General features: G+C 39.6%; 1 protein-coding gene and 2 non-coding genes across 7 annotated transcripts in view; 1 reads left to right on the forward strand and 2 right to left on the reverse strand.

Annotated features, from left to right (window-relative positions):
• ABL2 (ABL proto-oncogene 2, non-receptor tyrosine kinase) overlaps positions 1–21,788 on the forward strand; it is a 130,264-nt gene that overhangs the window by 21,521 nt on the left and 86,955 nt on the right. The gene's annotated exons all lie outside the window — the stretch shown is intronic.
• On the reverse strand, positions 6,709–6,849 carry LOC115932329 (small nucleolar RNA SNORA67). The gene has a single exon (XR_004068617.1). It is a non-coding gene; the product is annotated as a small nucleolar RNA SNORA67 (small nucleolar RNA).
• Positions 11,744–11,850, reverse strand: LOC115932330 (small nucleolar RNA SNORA67). Its single transcript, XR_004068619.1, has one exon. It is a non-coding gene; the product is annotated as a small nucleolar RNA SNORA67 (small nucleolar RNA).

Consider the following 21,788-nt stretch of genomic DNA (forward strand, 5'->3'; position numbering starts at 1 on the left):
TAGACACTGGGAACTACTAGAGGGGAAGGAATGGGAGGGGCAAGGTTGAAAAACCTGTTGGGCACTGTGCTTACTACCTGAGTGACAGGATTATTCGTACCCCAAACCTTAGTGACACACAATTTACCCATGTGGCAAATCTGCACATGTACCCCCTGAACTTAAAAGTTGAAAAAATATATATATAACATATACAATTCACTTTATTAAAGGTTAATAAATATAACTGATTTATTTTTAGGCTAGTCTTCGTGTACTATTTTTGTGCCTTTCTCAGATATTTTGTAGACTTGAGTCTAAAGTAAATATTTATAAAGGGAAAGTAGATAACTGCTATTACCAGGAAAATACTTATTCAAAAAAAAAAAAGGATATTTAAGAGATAATTAGAATGACTTTACTGACCTTGTTTTTTTACACTAATAATTCATGAAGCATTTAGATTTTCTGATTGAGTGTTTTCAGTGACAATATCAGTCAGAGATGTAATCATTTATAAACATGCTGTTAATGGCATGGACTCTGGTGTCAGTTTGTATGGGTTTAGATCCTCTGTTAAATTTCTGATTTTGGTAGCTTGACATAGGTATAAAAAAATTTACAACCTGAAGAGACCTTAGAAATAATGTATTCCTGGGCAAGTTATTCATTCTCTATGTGTGTCTTTTCTCACCAGTAAAATAGGTATGCTAATAATACCTACCTCATAGAGTTATGAGAATTAAGGAATTATTACATGTAAAATTCTCAGCTAGTGCATGATTAATGATAAGTACTCAAAAAGTTATAGCTGTTATTGTTTTTTAAACATTATTTTTTAACATCTTTATTGGTTGAAATAGGTTTCAGACAATTGTAAATAAATTTTAAAAAATCTAAAAAATGTTAAGGCTGAGAGAATTTTGAGACCTTAATACAAGGTATTATATTGTATCAGGCTTGTTCTGTGCCTAGGCTTAATTACCAGATTTCTGTGCTTCTGGACTTATAATGTATAGTTGTTGTTTTAATACTAACATTCTGATGGGATACGTCCAGCACTTCACTTGGGTAAATCACAATCTTTCTTTCCTCTCTCACAAAGGACACTTTGAAATGATCCTAAAATACCTTCTTATTCAGATAGATAGAACAGCTAGTGGTAGAGGCCCTAACCAAAAAAAAAAAAAAAAAAAAGAAAAGAATGGAGAATCAGAGGAGCTGACTTCAGAAGGTAATGGAAGGGACTGTTGTTATGTGGGCATACTGGGGATCATGACACTCCATGGACAGGCATCACTGTACAGCTGTGCCTGTTGGAAACTGGAGCTGGCAAGCTATTAGAAATTAAGACTGCATATTCTGTCTCTCTCTTTCAGGAACTGCAAGGTTTGGCATCTCTTTTTCGCTCTGTACATCTGTTCAGTTTTCCTTTCTTCCAGCTGGCTTTCTCAGTTTCAGCTTGTATGTGGAGTGTAATGGCCGCTCAGCTCCTTTATCAAGAGAATTCTCAATCTGTCCTTTCGGCATTTATCCCTGCTGCTAAATGGCTCAGTTTTTAAAAAAAATTTAAATCATTTGTTTGTTTATTGAAGGGTCAGTACATTTATGTGGTTCAAAATTCAAGAGATACAGTTTGAAGTCTTCCTGCCACTCCTTTTCTTCAGCCACCCAAATTTTGGCAATCCAAATCACCAGTTCGTTGTATATACTTTCAGAGATATATTATGCATGTGTACCTGTATCCGTGTATATTCTCCCCATTTTTTTTCCCCCTAGATGGATGCTATTATATAGCTTATGTTGGACATTCTTTCATGTCAGTAAATAAAGAGCTTGCTTTTTTTTTTTTTTTAAATGGATGCATAGCATTTCATTGTGTGGATGAATTATATAATTACTTTGTTTTCAATTTTTTGCTGTTGTAAACAGTGTCCTAGTACAAACCCTAATATGTGTCATTTTAGACATGTGCTAGTATGGCTATAGAATAAATGCCTTGAATTTGGAATTGCTTATAGAAAGGGGATGGGGATTTCAGAATAACCATGTGTTGAATAAGCTTTTATCCACCTTTTTGTATGCTAAATCCTGTGTGCATTTGATTCCATTTCTGCACTTTATGTTCTCTTAATTTGCCTGTCAAATAATGTGCCAATATCACAGTTTTAATTATTGTACTTTTATAATGTACATGTATACATTATAATGTATAATGGTAGTTAAGGGTATAGACTTGAACTAAGCTGCCTAGCTTTGAGTCTTGTCTTTATCACTTTCTTAGCTGTGTGACCTTGGGCATGTTATTCAACATCCCTGTAATTCAGTGTACTTATTTGTAAAATAGAGATGATAATGATACCTATCTAATAGAGGGCTGATGCAAGGATTAAATGAGTTAAGCTATATAAAGTGCTTAGAAAAGTACTTAGCATGTAGTTGGTGCTGTATAAGTATTAGGTCTTTATTTTTTTGCTGTTATTGGCAGGGCTAGTTCCTCTTCATTGTTATTTTTTCAGAATATTCCTGGCTGTTCTTGTTTGCTTACATTTTATTTTAACTTTAGAATCAGTTGGTCTGTCTAATCAGGATAGACTAGGTAATAAGTTAGTACCCACAACAACAATCCCTCTTACCCGCCCTCCCTAATCTCAGTGGATTAACACATCCAAAGTTTGTCACTTGTAATACATGTCCCATATGGATCAGGAGGTGGGTCTTACCCCCTCAGACCCCCCAGAGGAAGTGGGAGGTGGGCTGTACCCATTTTTTATCACCCAGAGACCCAGGCTGCCAGAGTCTTCAACCATCATTCTAGAAAGCTGGCAGTTAGCATTGCAGAGAGAAACAGAGTGATGAGTCAAGTACTAGTGGAAACTAAAAGCCAGAAGGGATGTATGTCACTTCCTTTTATATCTCACTGGCCAAAGCAAGTCATGTGGTCTCATGTAATGCCAGGGGGGCATGGAGAAAGTGTAGTTTTGTTATGTGCCTGGGAGGGCAGCTGGAAATATTTGATGAAGAGTTGTAATGGGCCGGGCGCAGTGGCTTATGCCTGTAATCCCAGCACTTTGGGAGGCTGAGGTGGGCAGATCACGAGGTCAAAAGTTTGAGACCAGCCTGAACAACATGGTGAAACCCCGTCTCTACTAAAAATACAAAAATTAGCTGGGTGTGGTGGCACGCACTTGTAATCCCAGCTACTCAAGAGGCTGAGGCAGGAGAATCTCTTGAACTCAGGAGGCACAGGTTGCAGTGAGCCAAGATCACGCCACTGCACTCCAGCCTGGGCAACAGAGCGAGACTCAGTCTCAAAAAAAAAAAAAAAGAAAAAAGAAAAAGAGTTGTAATGACTTTGCTCTGCTGGTTGCTAAATATTTGGGTCACCCGTTATGTTACATGCAGCACTCTGAGCCCCTTCGTTGGAGACACTACTCATGTTTCTATCTAGTAACTACATTTATCTGAAACTCTAGAATAACCGATGTACAGAGTCTATCAGATTCAGAGGAGGTTTCTCTTGGTCTAGACAACTGTGAATGAAACAAATAAGTTATCATTTGGTCTAAAACAATCATCTTAGTTTTTTTGTGTGTGTGTTTGTTTTGCTTTTTGAGACAGGGCCTTGCTCTGTCACCCAGGCTGGAGTGCAGTGGTGTGATCTTGGTTCACTGTACTCTCTGCCTCTCAGGTTCAAGCGATTCTCATGCCTGAGCCTCCCGAGTAGCTGGGATTACAGGCATGCGCCACCACGTCCGGTTAATTTTTGTATTTTTTAGTAGAGAGGGGGTTTTGCCATGTTGACCAGGCTGTTCTTGAACTCCTGGCCTCAAGTGATCTGCCCGCCTCGGCCTCCCAAAGTGCTAGGATTACAGGTGTGAGCCACCAGACCCAGCTCATCTTAGTATTTTTGTAGGTTCCTTGCTGGGTGGGAGTAGAGATGCGGAGGGAACTTTCACTTTTAACTCTGCATATGTCTGTGTTATTTGAATATTTTTTTGCAGTGAGCAGATAGCATGTAAAAGGAAATATTTTGCCGGAGGTGGTGGCTTTTGCCTATAATCTCAGCACTTTGGGAGGCAGAGGTGGGTGGATCACCTGAGGTCAGGAGTTCGAGATCAGCCTGGCCAACATGGCAAAACCCCATCTCTACTGAAAATACAAAAATTAGCTGGGCGTGGTGGCGCCCACCTGTAATCCCAGCTACTCGAGAGGCTGAGGTAGGGGAATTGCTTGAACCTGGGAGGTGGAGGTTGCAGTGAGCTGAGATCGGGCCACTGTACTCTAGCCTGGGCGACAGAGCGAGAGACTCCATCTCTAAGTAAATAAATAAATAAATGGAAATATTTTAAAAGCCTAAAACTTTTAATCCTCACATCAGCTCTTTCTATTAGATAGGTATCATTATCATCTCCGTTTTACAAATAAGGACATTGAATAACTGGGACATTAAATAATGTGTGCAAGGCCACACAGCCAAGGAAGTAGTAAAGAGAAGGGTCAAAGAGCCAGGCAGTTTAGCTCAAGTGTACTGCCTTAACCACCAGGCTATGCTGCCTGTTATAAAAATGCAGTATTTAAAACAGTGTGATATTGGCACGTAATTTGACAAAAGAATTCTCTTATCCCAATTTCATACTAAATGAAATAATGTATAGTATGTGGGGCCAGAGCTGGAACATGAGACCTGAGACCTAACTCTAAGCTATTGCCTACCAAGATGCCTTTCTTAATGCATGGGCTTCTGTGCATAGCTTGTAACAATAATACAAATAGAGGTTATTTTTTTTTTTCTTATTCGCAGTGAACATAGCAACAAAAAAAAAGACTGTTTACTTTGAGAAGAATGATCTTTGGGATAATAATACTTGAAAATGAGGGATGATCCAGGAAAGTTACCTGGAGAGGATGACCTCAGTGAGAGGGCAGTCTGTACTGATAGGGAGGGTGATGGTGCATACTAACTGGTTTCCAATTTGAAGATCTTTTCTGGAGTACTTAGTTGCATTTTATTTATTTTGATCACTGAGTTTTAAGGAAACAGCTTACAAAGGCAACAGAAGAGAGGAAAACCTTCATTCTTTGTGCAAGTATAAAATGTTTATTAAAACACAGAGATTTTGTTTTGTCGTTAGGAAAAAGAAAAAATATAAGCCATTTGTATACTACATTCTTCCTTTACTTCTCTGATGGGAAATGAAAAAAATGATTTGTTCTTTTTACAAATGCAGTATGTTTTATTACAGGAAAAAATCAAGCAAAAACTAAAAACAAACCCCATACCTACTTTCCTACTGGGAGACAACAATCTAATAAAAGTTCTGGGGTGTATCCTTTTAAGCCTCTTTGATGTGTGTATCATTTTGTATTGCTAACCAAAACATATACAAAGCAATTTTTTGTTGTCATTTTTCACTCATATATTTCGAACCTTCTAAACTGGAGATCTTAAATTGAAGGAGAAAGGGTTTTTGGTGGTTGGTTTTTGTTTTTACCTCTTTTTAGAACTTACTTCACATTTATTTCTTTTCACACTATTTAACATCCAGTACTTTTGTCTTACAATTTTTATTGTTATTTGTTTCTTCTGTTAGATTCAGTTCCTTGAAGGCGTCTGTATTCTTCATTCTGTTGAGCTCATATTAAGTTTACATGAGGACAGGACATATGTTAATAGAAGTGATTGTAGGGGAAAAAGGCAGAAGACATTTCAGCAGTTATTTCAGGGTACAGATCAATCACTGATTCACTTACAGTCCAGTGTTACTTAATTTGCTGGTGTAACCAAAAACTAAGGAAGTACACATTTGTATACAGGTATTTAAGCTCCTTTCCTATTTTTTAAGCTGAGGTAAAATATTCTTGTGATGTTAATTTGTTGTGTGACCTGTTGAACAGAACATACTCAGTCTAAGATACTGTTAACTATTGAAAACAAAAATGTGTAGGAGGACAGCAAGGCTAATTCCTTTTAAAATGTCATGAGTTAATTTCTTTTAAGAAGAGGGAAGCGTGGGTTTCCTGTCTAGTTTTTAGGTGGTGATTTTTAAAAGAATAGCACTTCCATATTGTTAGCAGTTAATCTGGAAATTTGCATATTAATTGGTAATAAGCAGAAGTAAGAGCCACGTTTTTCTTTTCTTTGCTGAAAAAGTATTAATAGTTACCAATTCTGTTACAGTATAGAAGACCAATAATGATATATATGTTAAATTGCATCAAATGATATTTATCCCAGTGTGCTGAGATTATTTTTTTTTTTTTTTACCATCTTTAAATCTTTTTTTCTTTTGCCTCAAAAAGTGACGTTTATTCAAAGAAAAAAAAATGACAAGATGTCCATCCCTTGGCTCCCTTCCCTCCCCTCTCCTGCTGTTCCTCGGACCCCCGAGATTGAGCCCTGGCTGGGGCTGGGTGGCAGGACAGCCCCTCAGATGAGGTCGGCAACATTGAGGGGCATTTCCTCAATGGAGGTGTTGTAGAGGGTCTCGATGTCTCAGAGAGTCCTTTTGTTTTCTTCTGTCACCATGTTAATAGCCACACCTTTATGGCCAAACTGTCCACCTCAACCGATTCTGTGGATATAATTTTCCCTATTGGTGGGAAGGTCATAGTTGATGACTAAAGAAACTTGCTGCATATCAATGCCTCTGACCTACGTCAAGAAAGACAACTCTTCAGCATGTGCACGAGAGGACACGCTATCCCGAAAGGAAGACTCTTAGGTATCCATGTAGGCAGCCAAGGAAGGCAGAGGAAATAACCAGCCCTGTTCCCCAAATGCCTTAGGCATGCCAGTTTCTATTCCAGGTTGCTACTTTCCTGAGAGGGGCACTGGATGTTCCCCTTGGAGAGGGAATCACCTTGGATTACTATCTTTAAATCTTAAAGGGATTTTTCTCATAGGTATTCTACTTAAGTATAGACAAATAATTTAATCATCCCATAGTGTATCCACCATATTTGTGGCTTGTAAAAGTTTTAAAACTTGGGCATAAGTAGCTGATAAGTTACAAAAAGATACAAATTTCAATAAGGTAATTTTAGTTAAACTGACAGGAAATGGGGGTGCATTTTGAATAGAAAAACACAGAACTCCAAAAACAAGACAAAAAACCATGTTATTTCCAAAGAGAACATCTCAGTTGTGCGGAAAGAATTAACATAGCAGGCCTGATTGAGACTGATATGCTTAGCGAGGTCTGCTTGCAAGGTTGGCCCTTGGCTGGCATCTAGGAACTTGGATTTGGGGAGGGTTCCTACATTTCCAGAACCAAAAAGAGTGGCCCATTGTGCCTAAGCTGTTTGTATAAACAATGTGGTTTATACAGAACACCTTTCTTTCTGGGAGTCTGGAATTTTGCTGTGTAGTAGGCAGAGGGTGCTTATGTGATCACCCCCCAAGAAGAACCTTGGAGACAGCATTTTACACATGTTGTTTTAATTCATTGCTGGAGGAAGTATGTCTTGTGTGACTCCACTGGGAGAAGACTTGGACACTTGTGCCTGGTTTTCTCTGGACATTGCCCCATGTACCTTTTTCCTTTGCTGATTTTGCTTTATATCCCTTTGCTGTGATAAAGCACGGCCATGAGTACAACTATGTGCTGAGTTTTCTGAGTCCTCCTAGTGAATCATCAAATCTGAGGGTGTTCTTGAAGACTTCCAACACAATAGTGGATCAGATAAGTTTATAATTGGAATCTCCATGTTCATACAAAATCTCTACATGGAAGCTTTCAATGGGTAGATAGCATTTTTTGGGTTTAAGTTGTGCCCAAATAGGGTAGGAGATAGAATATGTGAAACTAAAATTAAGTTTGGGATCTGAAGGAGAGAAAAAAAGGCTCTTAATTTGTGACTGAAAAACTTCTGTTTAACTTTTATCTTTGTGAAACTGTACCTTGGTGTCTAGCTATCTGATAAGGTTCTGTACTGTATAGAAATATTCAGGAAGGAGAACTGGAAGTGCGACAACATAAATGTAACTCAAGAAAGCATTGTGGGCCACGCGCGGTGGCCCATGCCTCTAATCCTGGCACTTTGGGAGGCTGAGGCAGGCAGATCACCTGAGGTCAGGAGTTCAAGACCAGTCTGGCCAACATGGCAAAATCCCATCTCTACTAAAAATACAAAAATTATCCAGGTGGAGTGGTGTGCGCCTATAATCCTAGCTACTCAGGAGGCTGAGGCACGAGAATCTCTTGAACCTGGGAGACGGAGGTTGCAGTGAGCCAAGGTTGTACCACTGCACTCTAGCCTGGAAGACAGAGGGAGACTCCGTCTTAAAAAAAAAAAAAAAAAAAAAAGGCATTGGGGGCCAGGTGCAGTGGCTCATGCTTGTAATCCTAGCACTTTGGGAGGCTGAGGCAGGAGGATAGCTTGAGTCCAGGAGTTTGAGACCAGCTTAGGCAACACAGTGAGACCCTGACTCTACCAAAAGTTAAATTTTGGCTGGCATGGAGGTACGTGCCTGTAGTCCCAGCTACTCGGGAGGCTGAGGTGAGAGGATTGCTTGAGCGCAGGAGTTCAAGGCTGCAGTGAGCCATGATTATTGCCACTGCACTCTAGCCTGGGTGACAGAGAGAGAATCTGTCTCAAAAAAAAAAAAAAAAAAAAAGGAAAAAGTGTATGGGTTTTGGAACTAGATAGATCTGTGTTAAAATTCTGGTATTAACTGTGATTGTTTATTTCTTCATTTATAAAATGAGGATAATGCCTGCTGCGTAGGGTGGTTTGAGAATTAAATTAGATACTGTATATAAAACTTCTACCACTATATCTTTCGTATAATAACTCAAAATGTTAGAGTACATGTGCTGTGAAGATGTAGAGAGATTGGAGAAGTTTAAAGGGGGAGAAAAAGAGAGAAGGTAAAGTTTGTGTTTCTCTTCTGTTTATTGTTTGATGTGAGGTTGCATAGGAAGATTAGTAGGAGAGAAGAAACATTAAGTTTTAGAAAATGGAATTTTAAATGGATCTCTGCAATCACCCACTGAGACTTTTTATAGTTTAAGAACTAGGAATATCATAAATACAAAGTCATTCAGAGGATGGAAGAGGCATAGAAACTGTTTCCATACCTTTACAGTGAGGTTGTCATGAATTATTGACACCTGTGTGTTAGTAGGTTTCAATAACTGATTTAAACACATCCAACCTCATTCCCTCATCACAAATGCTTCCAGATAATAATGGGATAATTTGCCAGGTGTGGTGGCTCATGCGTGTAATCTCAGCACTTTGGGAGGCCGAGGCGGGTGGATCACCTGAGGTCAGGAGTTCGAGACCAGCCTGGCCAACATGGCGAAACCTCCGTCTCTACTAATAATACAAACATTAGCTGGGCATGGTGGTGTGTGCCTGTAATCCCAGCTACTAGGGGGCTGAGGCAGGATAATCGCTTGGACCTGGGAGGCAGAGGTTGCAGTGAGCCGAGATCGTGACACTGCACTCCAGCCTGGGCAACAGAGCAAGACTCCATCTTTTAAAAAAAAAAAAAAAGATAATTTGGATAAATTTATAGACATGATACCCTATTAGCATTCCTAGAATTCATGTTTAGAAAAGTAGTGGCATCTTGAAACAGAATTGTGTGTGATTCTGGTATATGTGGCTTTGTTTTGTTTTTTTTTTTTTTTGGAGACGGAGTCTTGCTCTGTTGCCCAGGCTGGAGTGCAGTGGCGTGATCTTGGCTCACTGCAGCCTCTGCCCCCCCTGGTTCCAGCAATTCTCTTGCCTCAGCCTCCTGGGTAGCTGGGATTACAGGTGCCTGACACCACGCCTGGCTACTTTTAGATTTTTAGTAGAGACGGGGGTTTCACCATGTTGGCCAGGCTGGTCTCGAACTCTTGGCCTCAGGTGATCCGCCTACCTTGGCCTCCCAAAGTGCTGGGATTACAGGCATGAGCCACTGCGCCTGGCCTGGGTGGGTTTTTTAAAAATAACTTTTTAATCTTGAAATAGTTTCAGGATTACAGAAAAGTTGCAAGAATAGCACAAACCACTCTCATGTGCTCTTTGCCTAGATTCCCTAATTGTCAACATTTTGTCTCATTTATTTTATTGTATTCTCTCCCTCTTTACCTTTCCTTCCTTTTCCTTCTCTTTTAAACTAGGAGTGTGTATCAAAATCACCTGGAAAACTTTTTTTTTTTTTTTTGGCACAGGGTTTCACTCTGTCATCCAGGCTGGAGTGCAGTGGCGTGGCACAGCTCGTTGCAGCTTTGACCTCCTCAGGCTCAGGGGACCCTCGCACTTCAGCCTGTCAAGTAGCTGGGACTATAGACGTGTGCCACCATGCCAGCTAATTTTTATATTTTTAGTAGAGACATGGTTTCACCATGTTTCCCAGGCTTGTCTTGAATTCCTGGACTCAAGTGATCCGCCCGCCTCAGCCTCCTAAAGTGCTAGGATTATAGGTTTGAGCCACTGTGCCCAGCAGAAAACAATTTTTATTTTTTTTTTGAGACAGTTTCGTTCTTGTCGCCCAGGCTGGAATGCAATGGCGTGATCTCGGCTCACTGCAGCCTCTACCTCCTGGGTTTAAGCAATTCTCCTGTCTTAGCCTCCCGATTAGCTGGGACTACAGTCGCATGCCACCACGCCTGGTTAATTTTTGTATTTTTAGTAGAGACAGGGTTTCACCATATTGATCAAGGTAGTCTCAAACTCCTGACCTCAGGTGATCCACCCTCCTTGGCCTCCCAAAGTGTTGGGATTACAGGCATGAGCCACCTCGCCCGGCCTTTTTTTTTTAATGTGTGTTTTTTTTTTTGAACCAAGCAGGTGTATTCTGGAAGAAAATCAGACCCCCTCCCTGGTTAAGAATTAGTTAACTATAATGTATTGGTGAGTTGAGTTTATAGTCTTTTGGTGGGGGTAAAAGGGCCCTCAAAGTCATAGCAGGTTTAGTTGTACAGCCTTGAAGAGTATTTGATTTACTCTTTAGCTTTTTCAATATATATTTTTTATTATCTCTTGGGTGCCATTGTCGCTATTGAGAAACTGTCAGTATAATCGTCCTTTCTGTAGACAATCTGTCATTTCTATCTGGTGGTTAAATTTTTTTTTTTTTTGTCTTTAGTGTCTTGCATTTTCACTGGAAAGTGACTAGGTATAGATTTCTTATTATCCTACTAGCAATTTTTTGTGCTTCCAGAAACTACAGCAGTTTTTGGAAAAGTCTCAGCAATTATATCTTCAAATATTGCCTCTTTCTCATTTTTCTTTTCTTTCCCTCTTGAATGGTATTTAGATATGTTGGACATTCTATTCTGTCCTCATGTTGCATAACTTCTGTTTGATATATTCAATTTTTGTATCACCATGCTACATTTTGTGTATTCACAGTCCTCTTTAGCTGATCTAATCTGCTATTTAATTCATCCATTGAACTGATTTCAATTATTATGTCTTTTATTTCTGCAGGTTCTGTTTGATTCTCTTTAAAATCTGGTCTTATAAAAAGATTGTGGTAAAATACATGTAACATAAAATTTACCATTTTAACCATTTGAAAATGTACAGGTCAGTGGGTTTTTTTTTTGTTTTTTTTTTTGTTTTTTGTTTGTTTGTTTTTTAAGACTGAGTTTCACTCTTGTTGCCCAGGCTGGAGTGCAGTGGTGCCGATCTTGGCTCACTGCAACCTCTACCTCCTGGGTTCAAGCGATTCTCCTGCCTCAGCCTCGCGAGTAGCTGGTATTACAGGCACCTGCCACCACACCCGGCTAGTTTTTGTATTTCTAGTATAGATGGGGTTTCGCCATATTGGCCAGGCTGGTCCTGGAACTCCTGGACTATTCTATTCCAAGTTGCTACTTCCTGAGAGGGGCACTGGATGTCCCCCTTGGAGAGGGAATCACCTTGGATTACCATCTTTAAATCTTAAAGGGATTTTTCTCATAGGTATTCTACTTAAGTATAGACAAATAATTTACTCATCCCATAGTGTATCCACCATATTTGTGGCTTGTAAAAGTTTTAAAACTTGGGCATAAGTAGCTGATAAGTTACAAAAAAGATACAAATTTCAATAAGGTAATTTTAGTTAAAGTGACAGGAAATGGGGGTGCATTTTAATAGAAAAACACAGAACTCCAAAAACAAGACAAAAAAACATGTTATTTCCAAAGAGAACATCTCAGTTGTGCGGAAAGAATTAACATAGCAGGCCTGATTGAGACTGATATGCTTAGCGAGGTCTGCTTGCAAGGTTGGCCCTTGGCTGGCATCTAGGAACTTGGATTTGGGGAGGAACTCCTGGCCTCAAGTGATCCGTCCACCTTGGCCTGCCAAAGTGCTAGGATTACAAGCGTGAGCCATTGCTCTTTTCATACTGTTGTGTAACCATCCATCACTACCATATAACCATACATGACCACCATCCATCTCCAGAACTCTTTTGTTCTTCCAGACTGAAGCTCTGCATCTGTTAAACTATAATTCCCCGTTTGCCCTTTTCCTCTAGCCCTTGGCAACCACATTTTACTTTCTGCCTTTATGAGTTTGACTACTCTAGGTTCCTCATATAAATGGAATCATATAGTATTTGCCCTTTTGTAACTGGCTCATTTCATTTAACTTAATGTCTTCAAGGTACATCTGTGTTGTAACGTGCAGGAGAATTTCTTTTTTTTTATTTAAGGGCTGAATGATATTTAATGGTGTGTATGTAGCCCATTTTCTTTATCCACTCATCTCTTTATGGACTACTTTGATTGCTTCCACTTTTTGGCTATTGTGACTAATGCTGCAGTGAACATGGGCATGCAAGTATATCTGAGTTCCTGCTTTCAATTCTTTTGAATATATATATACAGAAGTGGAATTGTTGGATCATACAGTAATTCTATGTTTAATTTTTCTGAGGAACCACCATACTGTCTTCCATAGTGGCTTTACCATTTTATATTCCCACCAATAATGCACAAGGGTTCTAGTTTCTCCATACCCTCACCAACATTTGTTATTTTCTGTGTTCGTGTGTGTTTTAATAATAGCCATCCTAATGGCTGTGATGTGGTATATCACAGTTTTTTGTTTTTTGTTTTTTTTGAGACAGAGTTTTACTGTGTTGCCCAGGCTGGAGTGCAGTGGTGCGATCTCAGCTCACTGCAACCTCTGCCTCCTAGGTCCCAGCGATTCTCTTGCCTCAGCTTCTTGAGTAGCTGGGACTACAGGAATGCACTGCCATGCCCTGGTAAGTTTTGTAGTTTTAGTAGAGATGGGGTTTCACCTTGTTGGCCAGGCTGGTCTGGAACTCCTGACCTCAGGTAATCCGCCTGCCTCAGCCTCCCAAAATGCAGGGATTACAGGCGTGAGCCACCATGCCTGGCCTCTCATTGTCATTTTGGTATGCATTTCCCTAATTATTAGTGATGTTGGGCATCTTTTAACAAGTGTTTGTTGGCTATTTGTGTATCTGTTTTCGAGAAATTTTTAAGTCCTTTGCCCATTTTTGAATCTGTTTGCTTTTTTGTTGTTGACTTGTTGGTCTTTGTTTTATAGTGCCGTTTTCTTCTTACTATCATTACCCTCTTTTTTTCTTTAAGCATATTAAACGCAACATATTTGTTCCTGAGTAACCAGTTATTCCCAAATTTAGCAGCTTAAAACAAACAACATTTATTCTGAGTGTCAGAAATCTGAGAGTGGCTTACCTGGGTGGTTCTAGCTCAGGGTCTCTCACAAGGTTCCAGTCATACTGCTAGCTGGTGCCCTTGTATTCTTCAGTGGATTTTAATTATTTGCAGAAATATGAAGTGTTTTGTGTGTAGAGTTTTAATTTGTGTGTAAATAGTGTGTTGATACCTTAAAAATTGTTTTTTAGAAATCCTTATTCCATGTTAGCAGAAATTATATGATATGTAAAAAAATCATTTTCAAGCCTCCATCAGTAGTTTCTCAAATTTATCTTTGATAACTCCTGGCTCTTTAGAAAGCACTCTGCTTAATGTTCATGATTTGATTGTTGACATTTAGTTCAGTGAAGTAGTTTAATTTCCATAAAAACTTCCTTTGCCCGTTAGGAAACTATTAAGGATGATTGATTTTTCACTTACTAAATTCGTGCTCATGTAACAAGATTCTTGAAAGAGGTTATTGTATTTGAAACACTGGAAATGGTATTTGTCAAAAAAATGTGTTTCTACCTTGTAGGACCTTCACTGTAGTCAAAATTATGAAATTTATAAAAACTAATGTTAACTCTGTTTTGACCATGGGAAAAAAGATATTTAGGTGAGATTATAAAAAAGTGAATTTATTATGGCAGAGTTTGATTAGTAAGTCAAAAAACTGTTCCTCACCAGTCCACTAGGGGATACTCCAGTACTTAGGAAGAAAATCCAGTTGCTGCTATCACTTAAAAATTTGGCCAGGATCGAGACCATCCTGGCTAACAAGGTGAAACCCTATCTCTACTAAAAAAATACAAAAAATTAGGTGGGCCACGTGGTGGCGGGCGCCTGTAGTCCCAGCTACTCAGAAGGCTGAGGCAGGAGAATGGCATGAACCTGGGAGATGGAGCTTGCAGTGAGCCGAGATCGCACCATTGCACTCCAGCCTGGGCGACAGAGCGAGACTCCGTCTCAAAAAAAACCCAAAAAAACAAAATACAACAGCAGCAAAAAATTAGGCCAGGCACGGTGGCTCACACCTGTAATCCCAGCACTTTGAGAGGCCAAGGAGGGTGGATCACTTGAGGTCAGGAGTTCAAGACTAGCTTGGTGAACATGGTGAAACCCCATCTCTACTAAAAATAGAAAAAATTAGGTGGGCGTGGTCGCAGGCGCTTGTTATCCCAGCTGTTTGGGAGGCTGAAGCAGGAGAATTGCTTGAACCCAGGAGGCCGAGGTTACAAGTGAATCAAGATTGCGCCATTGCACTCCAGCCTGAGTGACAGAATGAGACTCTGTCTCAAAAAAGAAACAAACAAACAAAAAATTAAATCCCACTTGCTTACCTGAAAAAAAAAAAAAAGCAGACATTCAGGGCTGGTTTGAGTTACTGATTTGACAATAATATTCACCTTTAGAAAGAGCCTAGTACATTTTTAAAGTTTAGAAATTTTGTGTGATTTCATTGGCCACTTTTTCTGGTAGTGTTGCCACAAATTGACTTCTTTGGGCACTTTAGAAAAACAGATTATTATATTTTTTTTCTTGATACATGAAAATTATGGTTCTCATTTTTTTTTTTTTTGCAAGTTGTGCCCTTTTTTGGAAATTCAGAAAGGCTGATATTTGGTGTGAGTTTGTTATAATTTTCTCCATCATACCATGTATGCTGTTTAAATGTTTACCTTAGAAAAGTATGAAATATGATATGACCTTTGATATAGACAACAACGCAGAAGATAATTCATTCTGTTACCAAAGATATTTTAAGAGTTTAATGTTATCTTGATTTCTTTCTAGTAATTTAAGTAGTAATTCAAATAGACATAATACAGTGTGACTTAGTGCTTTAAAGAAAAATATGTAAAAAGTTCTGTACTTGAAATAGCAAAATTTTAAGAAAATAATTCAGACTCTTGTATTTATTAGGAAGAAGTTATCAGACTTAATGTTTCAGAACATACTTTAACCAAAATTTATTAATTTACTTTTCCTAACCTAGTTTTAAAATTTTTTCTATGTGATGTGATTGTACAATTTTTCTGCATGCCATGCGTTTCATTCTTTTATGTCTGGCACATAAGTAATTAAAGGTTAAGTCAATTGTCAGATTTAACTCAACCTGCTTGAGTTAATTTACTTGATTTTTCTGGTACTTACAGGTACAACAAATGGGTGAATTGGTGTGCCATTATGACAACATGACTTGGAAAATGGAAATTCAGGCAGTGTGGGACAAGAACAAGGATATTTATTTGTCCAGTGAGAATAAAAGTGGTCTAGGATTTATTGAGAGTTTGTTGTAATTCGAGCTTGAGTGATAATTTTATAGGATGTTATGGGGATAACAGTGTTGGTGGAAGGGTTGCATTTGACATTCTCTTATCATATTTTTTGGTTTGTCTCTGTCTCCCTAATGAAATGAAATAGGAAACAGCTAGAGAGTGGTGGGATATTAGTAGTTGTGCATTTGGATAGATTGACTAGCATGCTCAAGATGCCAGCCGTATCTACCTTTGGTAGAGTGAGAGCCAAGGTATTCCTGTGGATTGTTTTTCGTAACTAAATCTGTAACTACTGAGTATAGAGTCCCTGCTATATACGTGACTAACCAAGGAGTGAAATATGATTGGTTCAAATATTTTGTTACATTTTGACTGTAGGGGAATGGTAAAATGTCACCAAGTATCAATTACTCTTCTGCTTTATACTTTGTTTGCAATTAAATGTATTTTTCTTAAAGAGAATATAAAAGCAAAAGAAAAACCATTTGTAATGCTTTTGCTTAGGTCCAACCTTAATTTTTATATGACAGTTTCCAATTGATTGTCAGATTTTCTGTCTCATTTCAATTGAGTAATTGTTCCATCTGTCATTTAACACGACACAGACTGTTTCTTAGTAATTTTTTTGAAAACTATTTAGTGATTTTTAAAAACCTTTACAGAGTGTTGATTATTTAAATGATAGCAGAATATGTGTATATGAAGTAATTTCAGAGGCTGGGCAAGGTGGCTCATGCCTGTAATCCCAGCACTTTGGGAGGCCGAAGTGGGTGGATATCACCTGAGGTCATGAGTTCAAGACCAGCCTGGACAACACGGTGAAACCCTTTCTCTACTAAAAATACAAAAAATCAGCTGGGTGTGGTGGCACATGCCTGTAATCCCAGCTACTTGGGAGGATGAGGCAAGAGAATCGCTTGAACCCAGGAGACAGAGATTGCAGTGAGCCGAGATTGCGCCTTTGCACTCCAGCCTGGGCAATAAGAGCGAAACTCCGTCTCAAAAAAAAAAAAAAAAAGGGATTTCATACAGAAAGATTAAGGTTCTCATACTATCATACAACATCTAATAATTTAATATAGAAGAGTTGGAAAAGATTTTGAAAATTAAGTGCAATCATCTATTACTTTATAGCTGGCAGAAATCAGTGCTTATTCTTTCTAACTTTGGGTTTATAATCCTTATCCTTTGTGATGTAGTAAGAATATAAAGTACTGGGAAGACCATTAGTCTAGTATTGGTCCATGAAGGATTTCATTACTGTCATCATTCTGGGTTTTCTTTTCTGAAAGTGACGTTCTTCCTGTGGCCTTCTTGGCGGTTGAGAGGACCACTGTTTTCAGGAGAACTGGGAGTGGCTTCCTGTCTAAATAGGGACTAGCTGTGGTTGGAAGGGGAAGTGGGACGTGGCTGGGTCGCTGCCTCTACTTTTTCCTATTCAACGCTTTTTCCTCTCAACTCCATTACCAGGCCTAGGACCTTAAATTCTGGATATAATGGACCATATCCTGGAATATTGTTTTGTTATGGCAACTTTGGTGACAGAATTTCTTATAACAATGAAACATTATGTGATATTGTGAAATGTATATTTGGTCTTTATTCCGTTTCCCGGCCAAAAAAAACCTCCCAAAATTCTAGGACTCTCACTGGTGATTAGAGCATCTTTTGTATGCTAATGAGGTGACTGGAGGCTGGGGACCCCTAGATAGCTTCAGGATGGGGACTGGTCACCTGAAAGACTGAGGAGAGGCGTGATTAGAAGGTTGGGGCTTTCAGCACTCACCCCCTCACCCCCCCATCCCACCCCACCCCCCACCCCCCACGTCTCTGTGGAGTGGGGGAGAGGCTGAAAGTTAACGTCATCAACAATGGCCAGTGATTTAATCAACTATGCCTATGTAATGAAGCTTCCACGAAACCTAGAAGTACTGGGTTCAGACAGCTTTGGGATAGCTGAACACATGGAAGTTCCTGAAGGACTCTGCTCAGCCCCTCTTCTCCCACACCTTGCTCTGTGTATCTTTTTATTTGGTTGTTCATCTGTATCTTTCGTAATATCCTTTATAGTAAATGAGTAAACGTATGTAAAGTGTTTCCCTGAGTTCTGTGAGCCACTCTTGCAAATTAGTCTAACCAAGGAGGGGGTTGTGGAAATCCCAGTTTATTGCCAATCAATCAGAAATGGCATCTGAAGTCTGGGACAGTCATGTGGGCCTGAGCCCTGGACTTGTGGAATCTGACACTATTTCTAGGTAGGTAGAATTAGAATTGAGTTAAATTGTAAGACATCCAGGCAGGCTGGGCCTGGTGGCTCACGCCTGTAATCCCAGCACTTTGGGAGGCCGAGGTGGGCAGATCACCTGAGGTCAGGAAGTTCGAGACCAGCCTCAACATGGAGAAACCCCGTCTCTACTACAAATACAAAATTAGCCCGTCATGGTGGTGCATGCCTGTAATTCCAGCTACTCAGGAGGCTGAGGCAGGAGAATTGCTTGAACCTGGAAGGCGGAGGTTGCCATGAGCCGAGATCATGCCGTTGCACTCCAGTCTGGGCAACAAGAGCAAAACTCCGTCTCAAAAAAAACAAAAAAAAATGGTAAGACACCCAGCTTGTGCACTTCTGTCTCTAGGTAGATAGAAGTGAGTTAAATTGTAAGACACTCAGCTTGTGCACTGCTTGCTTGGTGTGTGGAGGAAATAACCCCACACATCTGGTGTTAGAAATATTGTGTTGAGTGGTGAGAGTAGGCCAAAACACTTTGGGGTTTTGTTTTTTCTATCCTCAGACTCCTCTTACCGTTTGGTAGCTGTGTCACCCTTTATGAATGAATAAATGAATGTACATAATGACTTCCTAGTGACAAGACGATTGCTAATTAAGATGTAATATGATACAAGAGTAGGGAACATTTAAGAAAGTAACATTTAACTTGTGCTCTGAGAAATTCCTGGAGAGTCTTATTAAAATACCCTAGAACAGGGCAGGGCGCGGTGGCTCACGCCTGTAATCCCAGCACTTTGGGAAGCCAAGGTGGGCGGATCACCTGAAGTCAGGAGTTTGAGACAAGCCTGGCCAACATGGTGAAACCCCGTCTCTACTAAAAATACAGAACAGACGGCTGTGGTGGTGCATACCTGTAATCCCAGCTACTCGGGAGGCTGAGACAGGAAAATCACGTGAACTTGGGAGACGAAGGTTGCAGTGAGCCCAGATCGCTCCATTGCACTCCAGCCTGGGCAACAAGAGTGAAACTCTGTCGCAAAACAACAACAATAACAACAACAAAAAACACCCGAGAACAACGTGAAGATTGTCATGTTTTGGCCATTAGTGTTCCACATCCTGAGAATGCAGAATTAAACTGGAAAGTTAATGTAATTCAGTCATTGTTATAACCTGTTAAATTAACATGTTACATTTTGTTTAATTTTGAAAAATTAACTCGTTAATATAGTTCAAGATTTAAGGGGTATACATTTAATCTCCCTATATTTCTCTCTCTTTAGCCTCTTCTCTAGAGGCAATCAATAGTCTCAGTTTAAATATACTTTTAACATTTATTATTTAAAGGACTTCTTTGGTGTGTATGAATAATTAAAGTTGATAACATGGATTCTAGAGTCAGACATTTTAGATTTTCATCTACTCAACAGTTACTGAGCACCTACCAAGTAGTTTCTTGGCACTGGAAATACAGCACTGAACAAATCACAGCCTTCTTGGAAATTACATTATAGTGGGTGGAGACAGGTGCTAACTAAATATTTATTTACTATATAATGTGGTAATTAGTGGTAGGGAGGAAGATAGTGCTGGGTAAAGGGAGAGAGTGATAGTAGAGGTGCTGTTTTAATTTTATTTTTTGGAGACAGAGTCTTTCTCTGCTGTCCAGGCTGGAGTGTGGTGGTGTGATCTCGGCTTACTGCAACCTCTACCTCCCGCGTTCAAACAATTCTCCTGCCTCAGCCCCCTGAGTAGCTGGGATGACAGACGTGTGCCACCACGTCCCGCTATTTTTTTTTTTGTATTGTTAGTAGAGATGGGGTTTCGCCATATTGGCCAGGCTCATCTCCAGCTCCTGCCCTTAGGTGATCCACCTACCTTGGCTTCCCACAGTGCTGGGATTACAGGCCTGCGTCACCATGCCCAGCAGATGTGCTGTTTTAGATTGGGTGGCTGGGGAAAGCCTCTGATGGGGTAACGTTTGAGCAGAGAATTACTGAAAGAGTCAAACTTGTGGCTTTTGAGATAAAAACGTTTCAGGAAGAGGACCATCAAGGGCAAAAGTCTGGAGACTGTATTTACAGTAGAGGTGTATATCCTTCCAGAATGGCAGAAGAGGCTAGACTGGCTGGAGAGGAAGGCTGAAGGAGAATGGTAGGGGATAATATATAAGAGGAAAAAGAAAGTAAAAGAATTGTGTGGGAGTAGTGATGGGGATTGCTGATGACTGGTTATGTAGGATTTGTATACCATAATAAGGAAGTAGGATTTTATTCTGAGTGGGATGGGAATCTTTTGGAGAGTTTAGATTTATAGGGTTCAGTCTAGCTGATTTGTGGAGAATAAACTCTTGGGGACAAGGGTAAAAGCAGAGAGATTAGTTATGAGTCTGAAATAGCCGTAGAGTATACAACATTGTACTAGATACAGTGAGCTTTATCAAATTTAGTTAGTATTATTTCTTCCCTAGATTTGACTTTTACCCCTTGAGAAATGGAGGTAAGAAGTAAAAATGAATTCATAATGAACATTTATATTTGTAAATGATAACTTTAGGAATTATAGTTAAACTCTGGAGGGATTCAAATTTGTACAGATCCCTTATTTCAAGAAATATGGTAAAATTCCCCAAAGAAACTCCAATACTTTTTTGGTTATATTATAGCATACAATAATTTTTTTTTTCTTAGGCCTTCCAAAAAAGGCTGTGTTGCACAGTTTTGACAAATTAAATATTGGGTACTATTTTTTCCTCTCCATTTTGACTAGATGACATTTTGAATTTGAAACTTCTTTGGTTTCTCCAAGGTATATCAAAGTGCTAGAAAGTATTTAAAAGGCAAAATCCTTAGACTTTAAGCAACCAAGTTGCTAGTGATGAAAATAAATGGAATATAAAAATGTCAACTTGGAAAATTTAAACTGACAGAATAATACGTTTGAATTTACTGGCAAACCTGTTACATCTGGTATTGCAGAAAGGAGGTGGAATGTGGGAAATCTGAAATCTGAGGATCTCAGAACTCCTAATACCTAACTGGGTGAATAAAGGCCCTTGAGTCAAAAATGAAATCACATATAAGAGAGACAAAGAGACCAGACATGGTAAAGATGTAGAAAATGGAAAACCAAGGTGGACACTGAAAAGTACACTATAAATGGTAATGGGGCCAGGCGTGGTGGCTCACAACAGTAATCCCAGCACTTTGTGGGGGCAGGCGGATCACTTGCAGTCAGGAGTTCGAGACCAGCCTGGCCAACATGGCGTAACCCCGTGTCTACTTAAAATAAAAAAATTAGCCAAGCATGGTGGCATGCACCTGTGGTCCCAGCTACTTGGGAGGCTGAGGCATAAGAATTGCTTGAACCTGGGAGGGGGAGGTTGCAATGAGCCTAGGTTGCACCATTGCACTCCGGCCTGAGTGACAGAACGAGACTCTGTAAATAAATAAATAGTATTGGAAGCAGAAGAGAAATGGGAAATGAAAGTTAAATGGAAAGCCCGGCATATTGACAAAACTTTAAATAAATATTTGCTGGATCCAGTCAGGTTTAAGAAAGAAGTTGAGGCCGGGCGCAGTGTCTGAAGTCAGGAGTTTGAGACCAGCCTGGCCAACGTGGTGAAACCCCGTCTCTACTAAAAATACAAAAAAATTAGCTGGGCATGGTGGTGGGTGC

Source organism: Gorilla gorilla, chromosome 1 (assembly GCF_029281585.2).
Source record: "Gorilla gorilla gorilla isolate KB3781 chromosome 1, NHGRI_mGorGor1-v2.1_pri, whole genome shotgun sequence".
Taxonomy (NCBI): Eukaryota; Metazoa; Chordata; class Mammalia; order Primates; family Hominidae; genus Gorilla; species Gorilla gorilla.